Here is a 17490-nt window from a genome sequence, read left to right on the forward strand (position 1 = left end):
TGATAGGAGAAAAGCTTTATTTTTGAGCTTATTCAACAATAACAAAACACACACAAAAAAAATCAAACAAAAAGCCTGATATAAACAAATACAAAATTTATTCCATTTTTTAATTCAAAAGCATATATAAAAACAGATTATAAAATTTTAAAACCCAAATAGATAAACACATAAACCTTTCAACTTTAGTAGAAGGATAAAGCATACATGTGAAGGGTAGAAATTGCATTTCATATAAATTCCATTGATTCTTTAATATCTGATGAGAATAACATAGAAAGTATTGATATCTTCCAGGAAATGTCATCAAGCTGCAGATCCTGATGAAAATCAGATTCCTGGTATCACTATGGCCCCTAGGACAGTTCATTTAAAAATTAATATTCTTTTTATGAAATGTATTTGGTTTGGTTAATTTTTATTCTTTCATGTTCTTATAAATGATTATCTATTAACATTTGCCTATAAAACTGTATAAAAAGTGGTCATATTCATGAGTCAAGTCACAGACCTGACTTATAAACCATCCAGATTCAGACCTTTTTTATTTCCTGATTCAGAAAGCAATTCAGAACTCCCAATTAATTGATAGTATGCAACTTTCTTTAAGGTATCTTCAATCTGCTTTCTTAATCTTACATCTTTTGATCTCCACCTACATGACTTTGCTTTTCTTGTGGTGAAATAGGTAATAACACAATGTTAACAAGGGGGGCAACATCTGTGCTGATTATTTAGAGAAGCAAAGTATTTCTCATCTTTGTATATATGTTAGAAGTAATTTTCCCTTCATTTCCATAGATAGAGTCTGATTATTAATCAGAATGATAGACCATAAATTACAAAGCTGGTTAAATATCATGTTCTTATTAATATTTCAAACATTTTCCTGTTTACTAATTGTTTCCATTTTTTGCTATCCTGAATTTGATTTTAAGGGCCAGTTTGATTTAGATTTAGATACATTTTAGAAGTATACATTGGTCTTGCGATGTTTAACTATAGACAAAAACATGGTTAAAGAAAGGTATAATATTGGAGTTCCCGTCATGGCTCAGTGGTTAACAAACCTGACTAGTATCCATGAGGACAGGAGTCCAATCCCTGCCTCACTCAATGGGTTAAGGATCTGGCGTTGCTGTGAGCTGTGGTGTAGGTCACAGACATGGCTCGGATCCTGCATTGCTATGGCTGCAGCATAGGCCAGCAGCTACAGCTCCTATTCGACCCTTAGCCTGGGAACCTCCATATGCCACAGGTGCAGCCCTAAAAAGACAAAAGACAAAAAAGAAAAGATACAATGTAGACTGTATGACATAAAGTATCCCTGTTTCAAAGAAGACAGAGAGAAAGACAATGTTTTCTCTATCCCTCTATTGGAAGCACTTTAGTTTCTATATTGCCAGACTTTCTCCTTCAAATTTTGAGGAATTTATTTTCAGTTTTCCTCCCCAGTAGACAATCTGAAATGTTCAAAGGGAACATATTTTTTTAAAACTTCAAAATTGTTTTTTGTTTTTTGGGTTTTTTTTTGCTATTTCTTGGGCCGCTCCCACGGCATATGGAGGTTTCCAGGCTAGGGGTCGAATCGGAGCTGTAGCCACCGGCCTATGCCAGAGCCACAGCAACGCGGGATCCGAGCCGCGTCTGCAACCTACACCACAGCTCACGGCAACGCCGGATCGTTAACCCACTGAGCAAGGGCAGGGACCGAACCCGCAACCTCGTGGTTCCTAGTCGGATTCGTTAACCACTGCGCCACGACGGGAACTCCTAAAACTTCAAAATTGAATGGCAAATATTTAATGGACAGTAAGAGGGAATTAAGGCAACAACAACAAAAAAAAATCAGTAACTGGAAGGGATAAGAAAAAACAACAAATATATTAGAAGGTTTATCTAAGCCTGAAACTTTTTAACTTCTCTACTCAGCCCACCATACATGGCATCACTAGCATAGGAAGACTGGTTCTTATTGTTTTCCATGATTTTGGTCCTGAACAACTCTCTTTGTTCCTCAGTTTGAACAGCTTTCAAACATGCCATTTATTTACTTTTGCTACCCACTTTTCCCCCTAAGAACAGCTTTATATTACCTATTACAATAAACATAGTATTATTTACCATAGAGTTCCTCAGTCTTGACACCTTGACATTTTGGGCCAGATAACGTTTTGTTATTGGGGGGGGGGTTGCTGACCTGTATATTATACATTTTTAGCACCATACCTGGCCTATATCCACTAGTTGATATAGTACCACCTCTCCTAAATCTTAATTAACATATTGTCAGAAATTGCCTAATGTCCTCTGGTAAGCAAGATCAAGCAACCCCATTTGAAAACCACTCATTTATACTAACACTTGTTTATTTATGCACCAATTCATTCAATAAATATCAGATGCATACTGTGTATGAAGGATTGAAGTACAAAAGTAAGAAAAATAAGTTCTTGCCCTCTAGTTTAAGTGTGGACGATAAAACTCATTTACAATTTAATATATAAAATAATATCACGGAGGTAAAAACAAAGTGCTACTAGAGCATTATGAAAGTATGCCCAACCCAGTTTGGAGGACCAAGGCTTTCACAAAGAGGCACTTAAGCTGACATCAAAAGGATAAGTGGGAATTAGCTCAGTGAAAAATTAAAAAGAAACTGAGTATTCTAGGCAGAGGACAATTAAGCAAAAGTCTGTAAGTGAGAAAGCAGGTCAGCCTTACCCAAGCACCGAAAACTATAAGCAAGGACCAGGTTACATGAGGTCTTATGTTTCATTATTAAAGACTTTTGACTTTATTCTAAGGATAATAGTGGTGAGCTATGATCTTGCTCTTCAAGATGATGATTCTGGACAAGGGAGCCATGACTTTTATAATTTCAGATAACTGTTCTTCTGAGCCACCCCAAACATCTCCAGTTTCTCTATTCTTTTACCAGCCACAAGATAGAAACCATCAATCTTTCAGATATATCCATAAAAGAATGAGAAATTATCTCTGTAATTAAAACTAAAACTGTTCTTCATTTTCACTGTTATATAAATAACTCTAAGGATATTCTATGTGTTTACAATCAAATCGAGTACCAAGTTTTTGGTGCACTGATTCAAAATGGTCAAAGAAGTTATTTAAGAAAATAAAGCATGAATTCCTGTTGTGGCTCATCAGGTTAAGAGCCTGACTAGTATTGTGAGGATGCAGGTTCAATCCCTGGCCTTGCTTAGTGGTTTAAGGATGCCCCGAGCTGCGGCGTAGCTCATGGATGCAGTTCAGATTCAGCAGTATCTGTGGCTGTGGCATAGGCTGGCAGCTGCAGCACTGATTCTGCCGCTAGCCTGAGAACGTCCATATGCCACAGGCGTAGCCCTAAAAAGTAATAAGTAAAAAAGAAAAAGAAAGCAATTATATATTTAATTTGCCACTTATAAATGTAACTAAGAAAGAAATAAATCCAAAGCAAGTTTGGAAAAAGCTTACTGACTTCCTCTCTCCAGGAGTTGATGTTACATCTTGATATATTTGTCTAGAATTCAACTGGGAAGTTCTGAATCATAAGGACATCATTTTTTAAAAATTAAAGGCCTAATACTTCCATTACATAAGCACTGGATTTGGTTATTTGTGTGAATTAAAAACATTAAAGGAGTTCCCGTCTTGGCGCAGAGGAAATGAATCCAACTAGGAAACATGAAGTTGAAGGTTCAATCCCTGGCCTCACTCAGTGGGTTAAGGATCTGGCGTTGCCATGAGCTGTGGTGTGGGTCACAGATGCGGCTTGGATCTGGCGTAGGCCAGCCCAGCGGCTATAGCTCTGATTATACCCCTACCTGGGAACCTCAATATGCCGCAGGTGCAACCCTAAAAAAAAAGGACAAAAGACATAAAAAATAAATAAATAAAATAGGCAGGTGATGTTTATTCAAAATACCACACAACCAAAGAAGATATTTAGCATGAGAAAGAAAACAACTTGAAGTGTTTGAATAATCTCTGAGTCATTAACAAGAAAGTCAAATGAATGCTTAACATACCAGGAGAATGTTTTTTGTCAAGGAGTAACAGAACATGATTTTGATTTAATCAGTTTGGAATTTGAAGGATGAAAAATTAATGACAATAGCACTGCTTTGCTGTTAACTATCCTTACTCAAAGCAAAGCTTTGTAGAATATGCCTGTTTGGAAGTAAATAAATTTGAATTCATTTCCTCCTTATCAGCTGTTCACTACAGCATGAAAACAGGGGAAAAGAGCTCTAGGGAAAATAAGCAGAGATGAAGTTTTCCCCCTACCTCTATGAAGAGTCATATTTACATCTAGATAAGTGAGTCAGAGACCTTTATCTTTGACTCTTAGCCCACTTTGAAGCAATTCTTTTTTTTTTTTTTTTTTTTTTTTGTCTTTTTGCCTTTTCTAGGGCCATTCCCATGGCATGTGGAGGTTTCCAGGCTAGGGGTCAAATCAGAGCTGTAGCTGCTGGCCTACGCCAAAGCCACAGCAACACAGGATCCGAGCCACATCTGCAACCTACACCACAGCTCACGGCAACGCCGGATCCTTAACCCACTGAGCAAGGCCAGGGATCGAACCCGCAACCTCATGGTTACTAGTTGGACTTGTTAACCACTGCGCCACAACGGGAACTCCTGAAGCAATTCTTATCAATTGATTTTTCTTATATAGGTAAAAAAGTGCCTGGACTTTTAAATTCCAATAATTTATTTCTCTTATATTTTAAATTCTGAATATTTAGAAGGCCTTTCAAATACTAGAAACCTAACATTTCCCTGAAGTTATTATTTCTGTCTACTTTCTAGAAATAAATTTAAATATCATGGAAAATTCTTTTTTTTTGAAATTTTTACTTTTTTTTTACAGAATAAAATACATATATTTAAACACAATTACATTCATACAGATTATTATATCATGGATCTTAAGAAAAAGATTAAGTGACTCCCTCTGGAGAAGTGGAATGAAAATATGCTGAGACAAATAGGAAATTTATTCTATACATTACCCCATTTTGTATGGCTTTCATCTTTACTATTTAGTATTACCTATTACATTTCAATTTTTCTTTAAAAATTAGCATTATATTAAAATTGTGTATATTATACAACTAAAATTTATAAAGAAGAAAGCCTTATATACCATTAAATATTTTATATAGCATAATAAAAAGAATAACTGGTAAGAATAACAAAAATAATACACCCTCTGAAAATAAGTAAAATATAAAATGCATAAATTGGTTAAAAAACAGTGTAACAATATAAATATGTCCTCACAATTTGTTACATCTTATTGATTCTTCAATATAGGCATTACACCATTCTAGGTGACGTGATAAACAAAACATTATAGACCTTACATTGTGTACCATGGAGAGAAATGGTTATTAATAATACAATTGTAGAACTGTATTATTTAATTGTACAGTTGCATTATTTAATTAAAATTATCATAAATTCTTTGATGGAGAGGAAATCAGAATCAGATCTAAGAAGACTTCAGTGTTCCAAGAATGATGTCAAATGACCCCCTTCATGGTGGATTATGCACTTATTTACTATGAGATATATTTCTTCTGCAGAGATTCCTTGTTTGTGTATCAATTGTAGATTTTTGGTTTGCAGTTATTCTGAAGTTTTGATATGAGTCTATATGTATATAAGATTGTTTTAAGTTGTTGTTCTCTTAATTGCAAGTTCATTTCCGGTGTCCTGCATTTGTACCCACCTCTTCTCATGATTTCTGATTTTGGTGGTATAATTGTGCGTGGACAATTTCATATCTTTACTGTATACATACTTTTACTGGTGAGCCCTGTCATTTGTGGAATTTTTGTCTTTTTTTTTTGTGTGTGTGTGTTTTTCTTGAACCGCTCCCGCGGCATATGGAGATTCCCAGGCTAGGGGTCGAATCGGAGCTGTAGCCACTGGCCTACGCCAGAGCCACAGCAACGCGGGATCCAAGCTGCGTCTGCAACCTACACCACAGCTCACAGCAACGCCGGATCTTTAACTCACTGAGCAAGGGCAGGGACCGAACCCACAACCTCATGGTTCCTGGTCAGATTCGTTAACCACTGCGCCAGGACGGGAACTCCTGTGGAATTTTTGTTTCCTCTTGCTATCTTATCTTTTCTGCCTAGAGAAGATCCTTTAGCATTTGTCATAAGGCTGATTTAGTGTTGCTGAATTCTCTCAACTTTTGCTTATCTGTGAAGGTTTTGATTTCTCCTTCAAATCTGAATGAGAGCCTTGCTAGGTTGGAGGTTTTTTCCTTTCATCATGTGTAGTATATCCTGTCACTCCCTTCTGGCCTGCAGTTTCTGCTGAAAAATCTGCAGATAACCTTATTGGGGTTCCCTTGTATGTTAATTGTTTATTTTCCCTAGCTGCTTTCAAGATTTTCTCTTTGTCTTTAATTTTGGTCAGTTTGATTACTATGTGTCTTGAGGTGTTACTCCTTGGGTTTATGTTACATGGTACTTGTTGTGCTTGCTGGATTTGAGTGAGTGGTTCCTTTCCCATGTTAGGGAAGTTTTCGGCTATGTGCTCTCAGAATATTTTTTCTGTCCCCTTCTCTCTCTCTTCTCCTTCTGGCACCCCTATAATACGGATGTTGGTGCATTTAACATTGTCCCAGAGTTCTCTGAGATTCTCTTCATTTGTTTTCAATCTTTTTTCTCTTTTCTGTTCTGCATCCATAATTTCCACTAATCTGTCCTCCACCTCGCTTATCCATTCTTCTGCCTCCTGTATTCTGCTGTTAGCTCCTTCTAGTGAATTTTTTATTTCTGTTATTGTATTTTGCATCTCTTCTTGTTTAAGTTTGATATCTTGTATCTCTTTTCTCAGTGTTTCCTGTAAGCTATCCATCTTTGCCTCCAGTTTATTTCCAATGTCTTGTGTCATCTTCAGCATCAACAGTCTAAAGTCTTTTTCCTGGAGGCTAAGAATCTCCTCATTGCTTAGCTGATTTTCTGGGGTTTTTCCTTTCTCCCTCATCTGAGTTATAGTTCTCTGTCTTTTCATTTTTATAAGTTTTTGGTGTGGTGACCTTTTTACAGATAATAGAGTTGTAGCCTCTCTTTCTTCTGGAGTCTGCTCTTCACCCTTGTGGCTGAAGTCTGTATGGGGGCTTGCTGTAGGCTTCCTGATGGGAGGGGCTGGTGCCTGCCCACTGGTAGGTGGCGCTGATTCTGTTCCCTCTGGTGGGTGGGGCTTAGTCTCTGGATGGGATTAAAGGCAGCTGTGTGCCTGAGGGGTCTTTAGGCAGCCTGTTTACTGAGGGGCAGGGCTGTGATCCCACCTGGGTTGTTGTTTGCCCTGGGGCTTCTCAGCACTGAGAGATGGGGCCAGATTTTCCCAAAATGGCCACCTCCAGAGAAAGGCACTGCTGCTGAATATTCCCGAGAGCTTTGCTTCCAATGTCCCTCCCTCACAACAAGCCACATTCACCCCTGTTTTCCCAGGATGTCCTCCCAGAACTGCAGTCAGGTTTGACCCAGATTCCTATGGAGACCTCGCTCTGCCCTGGGACCCAGTGCACGTGAAAGTCCGTGTGCGCCTTTTAAGAATGGGGTCTCTGTTTCCCCGAGTCCTGTGGAGTTCCTGCACACAAGCCCCACTGGCCTTCAATGCCAGATGCTCCAGGGGGTCTTTCTCCCTGCTCCAGATCCCCTCACATGAGGGTTTGATGTGGGGCTCAGAACTCTCACTCCTGTAGGTGAGTCTCTTTGAACCAGTTAGTTTTCAGTCTGTGGAGCTTCCCACCTGGGAGGTATGGGGTTGTTTATATCGCGAAATTGCCCCTCCTACCTCTTGATGTGGCCTCTTCTTATTCTTCTGGAGTAGGATATCTTTTTTAAGGTTTCTGGTCCATTTGGGTGGAGATTGCTCAGCCTTTAGTTGTGAATTTTGTTGTTTTTAGGAGAGAAGTTGAGCTCCAGTACTTCTATTCCGCCATCTTAATCCTCTCCCATGGAAAATTCTTAAAAATGAACACCTATATGACACTTCTATCATATTACCTGTTGTCTAAGTTTTAGAAAGTACTCATCCTTTCTAAGTGGTAATAACTGAGTATCTAATTAAGATTATACAACCTACAAGAGGACAATGGAATTAAATTCTTTGTCCCTAATATTATTTCAATTTTCAGTGGTATTCAATGAATATCATTTAATAATTTAAAATAGAAACTTTTAGTAATATTTTGTTACAATTATATAGTTATAATTTTTTTTTTTTTGTCTTTTGTCTTTTGTCTTTTGTTGTTGTTGTTGTTGTTGTTGCTATTTCTTGGGCCGCTCCCGCGGCATATGGAGGTTCCCAAGCTAGGGGTCCAATCGGAGCTGTAGCCACCGGCCTACGCCAGAGCCACAGCAACGCGGGATCCGAGCCGCGTCTGCAACCTACACCACAGCTCACGGCAACGCCAGGTCGTTAACCCACTGAGCAAGGGCAGGGACCAAACCCGCAACCTCATGGTTCCTAGTCGGATTCGTTAACCACTGTGCCACGACGGGAACTCCCCTAATTTTTTAATTTAGTATGATTAGATCTTATTCTGAAAGGCAGAAGAAAGATGGAAAATAAAGAAATAATGAGAAAATAATGGAGTAAAGGTAGGTTAGGAAGGAAGAAGGAAGGGAAACACAGTTGTTGTATTCATAGAAGCTATAGTGTGACCATCTCCATTGGGATTTTGAATCAGAGAACAATGCGTGAGCACACAGATCCCTGACCAAAAAGATAAAATTCAGTCTGAATGAATATAATGATGCCCTTAAGAAAAAAATATATTCAGGAGTTCCCATCGCAGTGCAGAAGGAATCAATCTGTCTAGTATCCATGAAGAGGTTCAATCCCTGCCTCCTTCTAGTGTTGCTGTGAGCTGTGGTGTAAGTTGCAGGCATGGCTCGGTTGCTGTGGCTGTAGCATTGTCCGGCACCTGTAGCTCCATTTCAACTCCTAGCCTGGGAACCTCCATATGCCAAGGTGCAGCCCTACAAATAAAAATTAAAAAAAAAAAGATTTTAAAAAAGAATATATTCAACTGGTGGAGAATATAGAATAGTAAGGGTATTCTGTCATGAAATTATCAAAAATGAAAATTCAAGGAGCAAAAACTGGAAGTGCCCAGCTAAGCTTTATCTAGGAGAGGAAATGTCTCAGCCAATTGCACTTTGAGTACTACAATCTCATTAAAAATGCTCTTCCTTTGGGGAGATGGATACGTCAGATAAAAAAAAAAAATCATATCTGAATCTCAGTGCTCTGATTCTGATTTCAAATGGATGTGCCTACAGATCAAGAATACAGATTAAGGAGTTCCCGTCATGTCTCAGTGGTTAGCAAACCCAACTGGCATCCATGAGGACGTGGGTTCGATCTCTGGCCTTGCTCATTAGGTTAAGGATCCAGTGTTGCTGTGAGCTGTGGTGTGGGTCACAGACACAGCTTGGATCCCACATTGCTGTGGCTATGGCATAGGCCAGCAGCTGCAGCTCCAACTTGACCCCTAGCCTTGGAAACCTCCATATGCCGTGGGTATGGCCCTAAAAATACAAAAAAAAAAAAAAAAGAATACTCAGATTATGCCAACACTCATGAATTGGTATATTAATATTTGTATTCTGTTTATCAATCTCCTGAGTCTGGTGAATTGAGTCTGGTTAATTGGTGTCCATCACATCAATGGTTAGCACATTCACTCTCAGAGTGACTACACAAGATTTAGGATTGATTACATACTTACTGAAATAATAAATACCACCTGTGAGTCCTCTCGTCAGATAACAAGCCAGCCTTTCTCAAGTGGACATCTTGACCATGGTTTTGGCTATTTACTCTCTATTTAAAATTTCTACGACTAAAACACCCATTTCTTATAAACATTAAACAATATGTAGAAACCATAAATACAAATAATATATATTCCTTCTGGATATAGGAATAATTGATATTAGTTTACTTATTCATCTATTCCATAAGCATAATTCCTGTGCACAGGTTCTTTTGTAAGTATTGGGAATGCACCATTTCCACCTTAAAATAGTTCACAAACTAGAAGAGCAGATGGAAATATGCATAAACATGATATAGTATAAAAAACACAAGAGGGGGGATCAGGATGGTGGAGTAAGAGGACAGAGAGCTCACCTCCCCCCACAAACACATCAAAAATGTATCTACATGTGGAAATTTTCATGGGAAACTAACTCGAAATTGGAAGAAGAATGCCTACACAACCAAGGCTGCAAGAAAGATTCCCATGTAATTGGGTAGAATGGGAAGAGAAGCATTAGGTTGAGATCTATGCCCCTGGGAGGGGACTAGGAGGAAAAAGGAGAGCTCAAAAGTGGGCATTTGCCCTGGAGAGTGAGTAGGGTTAAGTTACAGACTAAAGTATCCCAATCCTGGGGTCTGGCATAGAGGAGATAAGGCCCATTTGCTGCTTGGAGAACCACTGGGACAGACAGACTGGAGAAGCTTAGACTCTACTCTAGGTGGAATACAGAGATGCCGACTTGCCACCGGACAGAGCAAAAAGAGAGGTCTGCCCTAGTGGCTGCTGCCTCACCATGCTCCTCAATCTGAGTTTGAATGAACAACCTTATCCTACTCATTCCATGCCACAGTTTGACACTGGATCTGGGGAAGCCAAGTCCTGGGAAAATACTCATTTGGGGACACAGATGTGACATAGGGGCCCAGGGTGTGGTCCAGGTGGGGTAGCAATGGCTATTGTTGACACTTACTAAGATAGCACCATGAAGCATCCCAGACTTCTGACATCAGTGCAGCTGCTTCAATTCCTGCATCAACAGTACCACAATCCCCAGTGCCAGCTGAGTGAATGCTCTGGCTCTACCAACTCCATATCAGACCTTGCACTAGATCTGGGACAACCACAACAGGAGAAGAGACTATGACCTTGAGATGCATTTGAATGGATCTGAAAATGCTTACATAGGCAGCGCACCGCACCTCTGTAAGTCCATGAGCCCCACCTACTATAGCAGTACCCCTCTTTGAGACAAAGTCCCCAGTGTGGGAAAAGGAGAAATACACACTTAAAGGGAACAAAGTCAGCCAGGCCTGACACTCAGGACATCTACTCCAGCATCTTGAGAGCATACATCACCCTTGAAAGGGCGCTGACTGTAACTCAGCAGAGAGGAAGTCCTGCCTTGCACCCTGAGCAGACTCTAGCTCCTCCAGCATGAGCCACACCTCCATCAAGATGATAGATGTCAGTATACCCTGAGGAAAAACATGACTGGCATCCACATCAAAGTCAACTCTTCTGCCAAAGGCATTGGGCACATGGCATTTGGCATAGCAATGTTCCCATCTGAGACTACCCCTTCAAGACCCCACAACAGGTAACTGTTTCACCTAAATTCAGAGTCAGAGAAAGTTCAGTAAAATGAAAAAGCAGAGAAACTACTCTTAATTGAAAGAACAAGAGAAAGCCAGGTTCCCTGAATGTTGAAGGGTGTTCCCTAAATGGAAAAGAAATAAGCGTCTATATAGAAAAGGAAATTTCCCAAAGAAAATCCCAATATATGCTAAAGATTGAAGGTCACTTAAATAAGTCAGTATATAGATTAAAAAACAATGAAAAATTGTAAAAGTGATTATGACTACAATAAACAGTAAAAGAAGTGCCAAGATTAAAATAGTACATTAAAATCTCAAAAGAAGGGGGAATAAAAAATGGTAGTTTTAGAGTTCCCATCGTGGCTCAGCAGTTAATGAATCTGACTAGCAAACATGAGGATGCAGGTTTGATCCCTGGCCTTCCTCAGCGGGTTAAGGATCTGGTGTTGCCATGAGCTGTGCACAACTTGGATCCTGCGTTGCTGTGGCATAGGCTGACAGCTACAGCTCCAATTTGACCTCCAGCCTGGGAACATCCATATGTCATTGGTGCCGCCCTAAAAAGCAAAAAAAAAAAGTAGAAAGAAAGAAACTCAAGCATACTCCAAAAAATAAAAAGAACTATGAAAACAACAAGAAAACAAGGATTAAAATGGCAATAAATGCATACCTATCCATAATTACTTTAAATGTCAATGGACTAAAGACAAAAGACATAAAGTGACCAATTGAATTGAAAACAAAAACAAAACAAGAACCTACAACATGCTGCCTAGAAGAGTCTTCCTTCAAGCTGAAAGACACATGCAGACTGAAAGCAAAAGTAAGGGGATGGAAAAAGGAATTTCTACAAATAGAAACAATAAGAAGAGAAATAGTAATATGCATATCAGATGACATAGACTTATTTAAAATAAAGACAAAGAGCATTATGTGATGATAAAGGGGTCAATACAAGAAGATATTATACTCATTAACATAAACACACCCAGTATAGGAGTAGTCAACATAGCATTGGAAGCCCTAGCAATTAGACAAGAGAAAAGAAATAAAATGTCCAGTCCATATTGGAAGAGAAGAGGTAAAACTCTTTCTAGATGACATGATATTCTATGTAGAGAACCCTAAGGTCTCCACCCAAAACTGTTAGTACTAATAAATGAATTCAGCAAGGTTGTAGGATAAAGATTAACATATAGAAATCTGTTGTGTTTCTATACATTTATAATAAAAAATCAGAAAAATTAAAAAAAAAACTTGTTAAAATCACATTTAAAAAAACCTAGAAATAATCTTAACCAAGGAGATAAAGACCTATCTAAAACTATAAAACATTGATGAAAAAAATAAAGATGACTCCAAAAAATGGAAATATATCCTGGGCTCTTGGAATGAAAGAATTATTATTAAAATGCCCATACTACCCAAAGCAGTACAATCCCTACCAAAATACCCAGAATATTTTTCATAGAACTAGAACAAGTAATCCTAAAATTTGTATGGAAACATAAGACCCTGCATCGCCAAACAATCCTGAGAAAAAAAAGAATAAAGCTGGAGGTATAAACCCTTCTAGACTTCAGAATGTACTACAAAGCTACAGTAATCAAAACAGCATGGTATTGCCACAAAAACAGACATGTAGATCAATAGAACAGAATAGAGAGCCCAGAATTAAACATGGGCACTAGAGGCAATTAATCTACAACAGAGGAGGCAAGAATATACAATGGAAAAAAAGATACTCTCTTCAACAAGTGGTTCTGGGAAAACTGGACAGCCACAAGAAAAAAAAAATGAGATTAGAACATTCATTTACACCATATACAAAAATAATTAAAAATGGTTTAAATACCTAAATATAGGACATGAAATCATAAAATTCCTGAAAGAGAAAATAGGCATAACATGCTTTGACATAAATCATAGCAAAAATATTTTTTTGGATCAGTCTCCTAAGAGAAAAGAAATAAAAGCAAAAATAAATGGTGCCTAATTAAAGTTAAAATCTTTTGCATAATAAAAATGAGAAAACTACAGAATGGGAGAAAATATTTGCAAATGATGTGACCAATAAGCATTTAATAACCAAAATATACAAACAGTTCATACAACTTAATACTAAAAAAATCCAATCAGAAATGAGCGAAAGACATGAATAGACATTTTTCCAAAGAGGACATACAAATAGCTAATAGGTGCATGAAAAGATGTTCAACATTGCTAATTACTAGAGAAAAGCAAATCAAAACCACGTGAGGTATCACTGCACACCTATAAGGATGACTATCATCAAAAACGTCTACAAATAACATTTCTTTTAGAGGATGTGTAGAAAAGGGAACCAATGTACACTGCTGATGGGAGTGTAAATTGGTGCAGCCACGATAGAAAACAGTGTAGAGGTTCTTTAAAAACTAAAAAATAGAACTACCATATGATCGAGCAATTTCACTCCTGGGTATATATCTGGAAAAAATTAAAATACTAATTCAAAAAGGGACATGTACAGCAATGTTCATAGCAGCACTATTTACAATAACCAAGATATGGAAGCTACCTTAGTGCCCATCAACAGAGGATTGGCTAAAGATATAGTATGTGCATACAATGGAATATTACTCAGCCATAAAATAGAATGTAATACTGCCACTTTAAGCAACATGGATTGACCTAGAGAATACTATGCTTAGAGTGAGAAAGATCAACACTATGCAATATCACTTATATGTGGAATATAAAAAACTAATATAAATGGATGTATAATGGAAAACAGAAACAGATTCAGAGATATAGAAACCAAAGGTTTTCTGTGTGTGTGATTACCAAAGGGGAGAGGGAAGTGGGGAGGGACAAATTAGGAGTATAAGATTAACAGATGCAAACTACTGTGTGTAAAATAGGTAAGCATCAAGAATATAATGTATTGCACAGGGAATTGTTATTTTGTAATAACCTGTGATGGAATATAATCTGCAAAAATACTGAATAATTATGCTGTACACCTGAAAACTAATACAATATTGTAAATGAACTATAATTCAATAATAAATAAATTTCAAAAAAGAAAAATACTGTAATGGTGATTTATAGAAGTGAAATTGAACCAAGTGGAAGGAAGACTTACTTTTGCATATGAAGGAAAGAGGATATCCTCTAACTTAAAATATCCAAAAGACTACCAAATATTCTTCCTCATTTTCTACCTCATGTAGCAGTGATTTATAGGAACTATACTTATGTATTCTTTAATTTATGAGTGATTAGCCCAGATATTTTACATGCAAAGATTTTCATTAAAAATTAGGGAAAAAACCTCATTTTGAGGGTAATATCTTTTATGTAAAATTAATAGCCTGTGAACCCCCCACTCTTACACTTATTTGAATTGGAAATAATTTTCTACTAGCAAAAGAACTCAGCTGTGTTCACAGTTGGAACTTAGACATACTTATAATATAATCCATAGGAATGTAATCACTATGTTTGTTTTGTTCACCATTATATCCACAGGAACTGTTAACAGTGCCTTGTACATGTAAGGTGTTCAGTATCATCTATCGACTGTATGCACAAGTATTTAAGTATGTCACTAGCTCCTCGAGATACTGAATACTCAATGTGATAGAAGGTTAAAGTTGTAAGGCAAGGATTTGGGGGGAACTAATCTAAGCAAAATTATACCATTTGTTAGATTATTTCGATAAATATAATCTCTAATAATGAGAGGTAGGTAAAAACCACAGGGTTTTGCTTTCAAAATCTCTCAATTTTTCAGGTGTTCCATTACAATGAAAGTAAATCTTGGGTTGAATTCTGAAAGACCTCCAAATATATATTAGCAAGCTGGCACAAAAATAGTTAAGTCCCAGTTCCCCTCTTATGAACTCCATCTAGCACCTTCCATGAAAAGTTCACTTGGAGCAATTGTAGCAATATTCTAGCAGCAGGTGCCAGCTAAATTTCTAGTAAAAAGTAGAAGATAAAATCCTTAATTAATGACAAATAGACATAATAGACAAATAGAGCCCTAGACCTAGGGCACCACCCTAAAGAGTCTAGGCTAGGGTTTCTCAATCTTAACACTACCAATATTTTAGGCAAGATAATTCTTTACTGGGGAGATGAGGGTAAGAAGGTTCTGTACATTATAGCATTTTAAGCAATATCCCTAGCTTCTACACTAGATGTCAGAAGCAGCCTCTCCTAATTGAGACAACTAAAAATACTGACATTGCAAATTTGCCCCCTAATCAAGAACCACTGGTCTAAGCTGCTTGGCTAACTGAACACCTAGTCTTTTTTTATCTGTGTCAGAGGTGCCTATGCAGTACTTCTTACCAACCCATATATCTTGAACATTCTCATTTCACCAGTGATAAGTCATTTCAACATTTCAACATCCCATATGCTATAATTAGGTATCTACTAGTACTGATCTAGAGGGAGATGGTGAAAGTGCTAGTAGCAGGTGCCACTAGAGTGTGTTCTCTTTGTTAGATTCTTTCAAATGCTAACTGCTTGTTGAGAGAATGCTTGATTAGACTATTTCAAATGCTAACTACCCTTCCTCTGACTTCAAATAAAATTAACACTTATCTAGACCCCAGGTTGGTAGTACCCACTACCACTATATCAATGCAAATACTGAGAAACTTAAAGGCTGAACTCTGGGCAAAAGTAATAAAGCTGATAGCAATAATGTAAACTCCCTCAGCAATACAGGCACACATGCTGTAATTCTATTGGGAAAACAGCTGAGATGTAGCAAGTTTTACATCTTCTCTGAGTCCTGTCCAAGTAAAATGATTTTGCTGGTGCATAAACATATTCATTACAGGGGGTTTTAGTTTGCAGAATGAATTACAGGTAGAAAAAAATTTTCAAATATATAAAGTAAATATTTGGACAGTGAGATTTGAATAGTGAAGGATAACTGTATATGAGATCCCTTTAGCCTGAGGACTGATAAATATCTTCCCATCACCAGCCTAAGTCATATTTGAGAGACAGTTTTAGATTATTTCAATTTCAGTTTTAGCTATGTCAGGCTGGAGTAAAATAATGATTATGCTGATAAAAACCAGCTAGTCCTCATCCATGACTATAATGATAGATAGATAGATAGATAGAGATAGAGATAGATATGAAATAGTTTAGAAAATGTTAAACGAGATTCTAACATATAGGGTCCCAGCAGCTTATTGTAGCTTCTCTGCAGATGCAAAGCTAAATTCTGATGTTTATCAAGGTTGTCAATAGGCTAGAAGATACACACACACACGAGCACACATGTACACAGGCATGCACACACAACATAATAGTTTCAAATTGGCTCTAATTTGTTAATTATGTAATCCATGACCATTAGACCTTTTTATATATGAAATATGCCATCTTCTTCAGTTGATATAGAGAAATAACTCAAGAAAATTATAGAAAATAAATAGCTAAACAGGCAATTAAAAAGAACTGTGCCTGAAACAATCTAGAAATCATATTTTCTCAGGAAAACAAGATGAGATTGAATTAGCTGTTTAAAAAAAAACAGGAGTGTGATAATGAAAGAAAAACTGAGAAAGGTGGGAAAAAGCAAGATACTGAATTAGGAGGAAATGGTGAGATTTAGAGATATACTGGATGCATATAAATGGGAGAAGGCATGGGCACAGGTCTAGTTGCTCTTAAAGAGGGAATATTGAAAGGAGAAGATGTTTGGTTAATTATTATCATATCAGAAAGAATGATAAAGGAATGTCAAGAGTTTAACAAAGGAAGAGACTCCAAGACTGGAATGCTTTCCCTGGAAGAAATCAAGATCCAAAAAAAAATATGGACTGATTTTCTGTTTAAGCTTCAGATAAATAGAGTATATAATAAAAATAATTACAAGCTTATTTATATAGTAGGCAGAATAATGCTCCCCCCAAAGATTTATACATCTTACTCTCCAGAGCCTATAAATATGTTATGTTACATGACAGAGGAGTTTTGCAGATAGGACTTTGCAGATAAGGTTTTGGACTTTAAAAGAGAGGGATTATCCTAGATTATCCATATGGGCCCAGTGTCATTGCATGAGCCCTTAAA

The sequence above is a fragment of the Sus scrofa genome, chromosome 15 (genome assembly GCF_054392235.1).
Source record: "Sus scrofa isolate SSC_HxYL_T2T_F1_AM1 chromosome 15, Sscrofa_HxYL_maternal_Yorkshire_Landrace_v2.0, whole genome shotgun sequence".
Lineage (NCBI taxonomy): Eukaryota > Metazoa > Chordata > Mammalia > Artiodactyla > Suidae > Sus > Sus scrofa.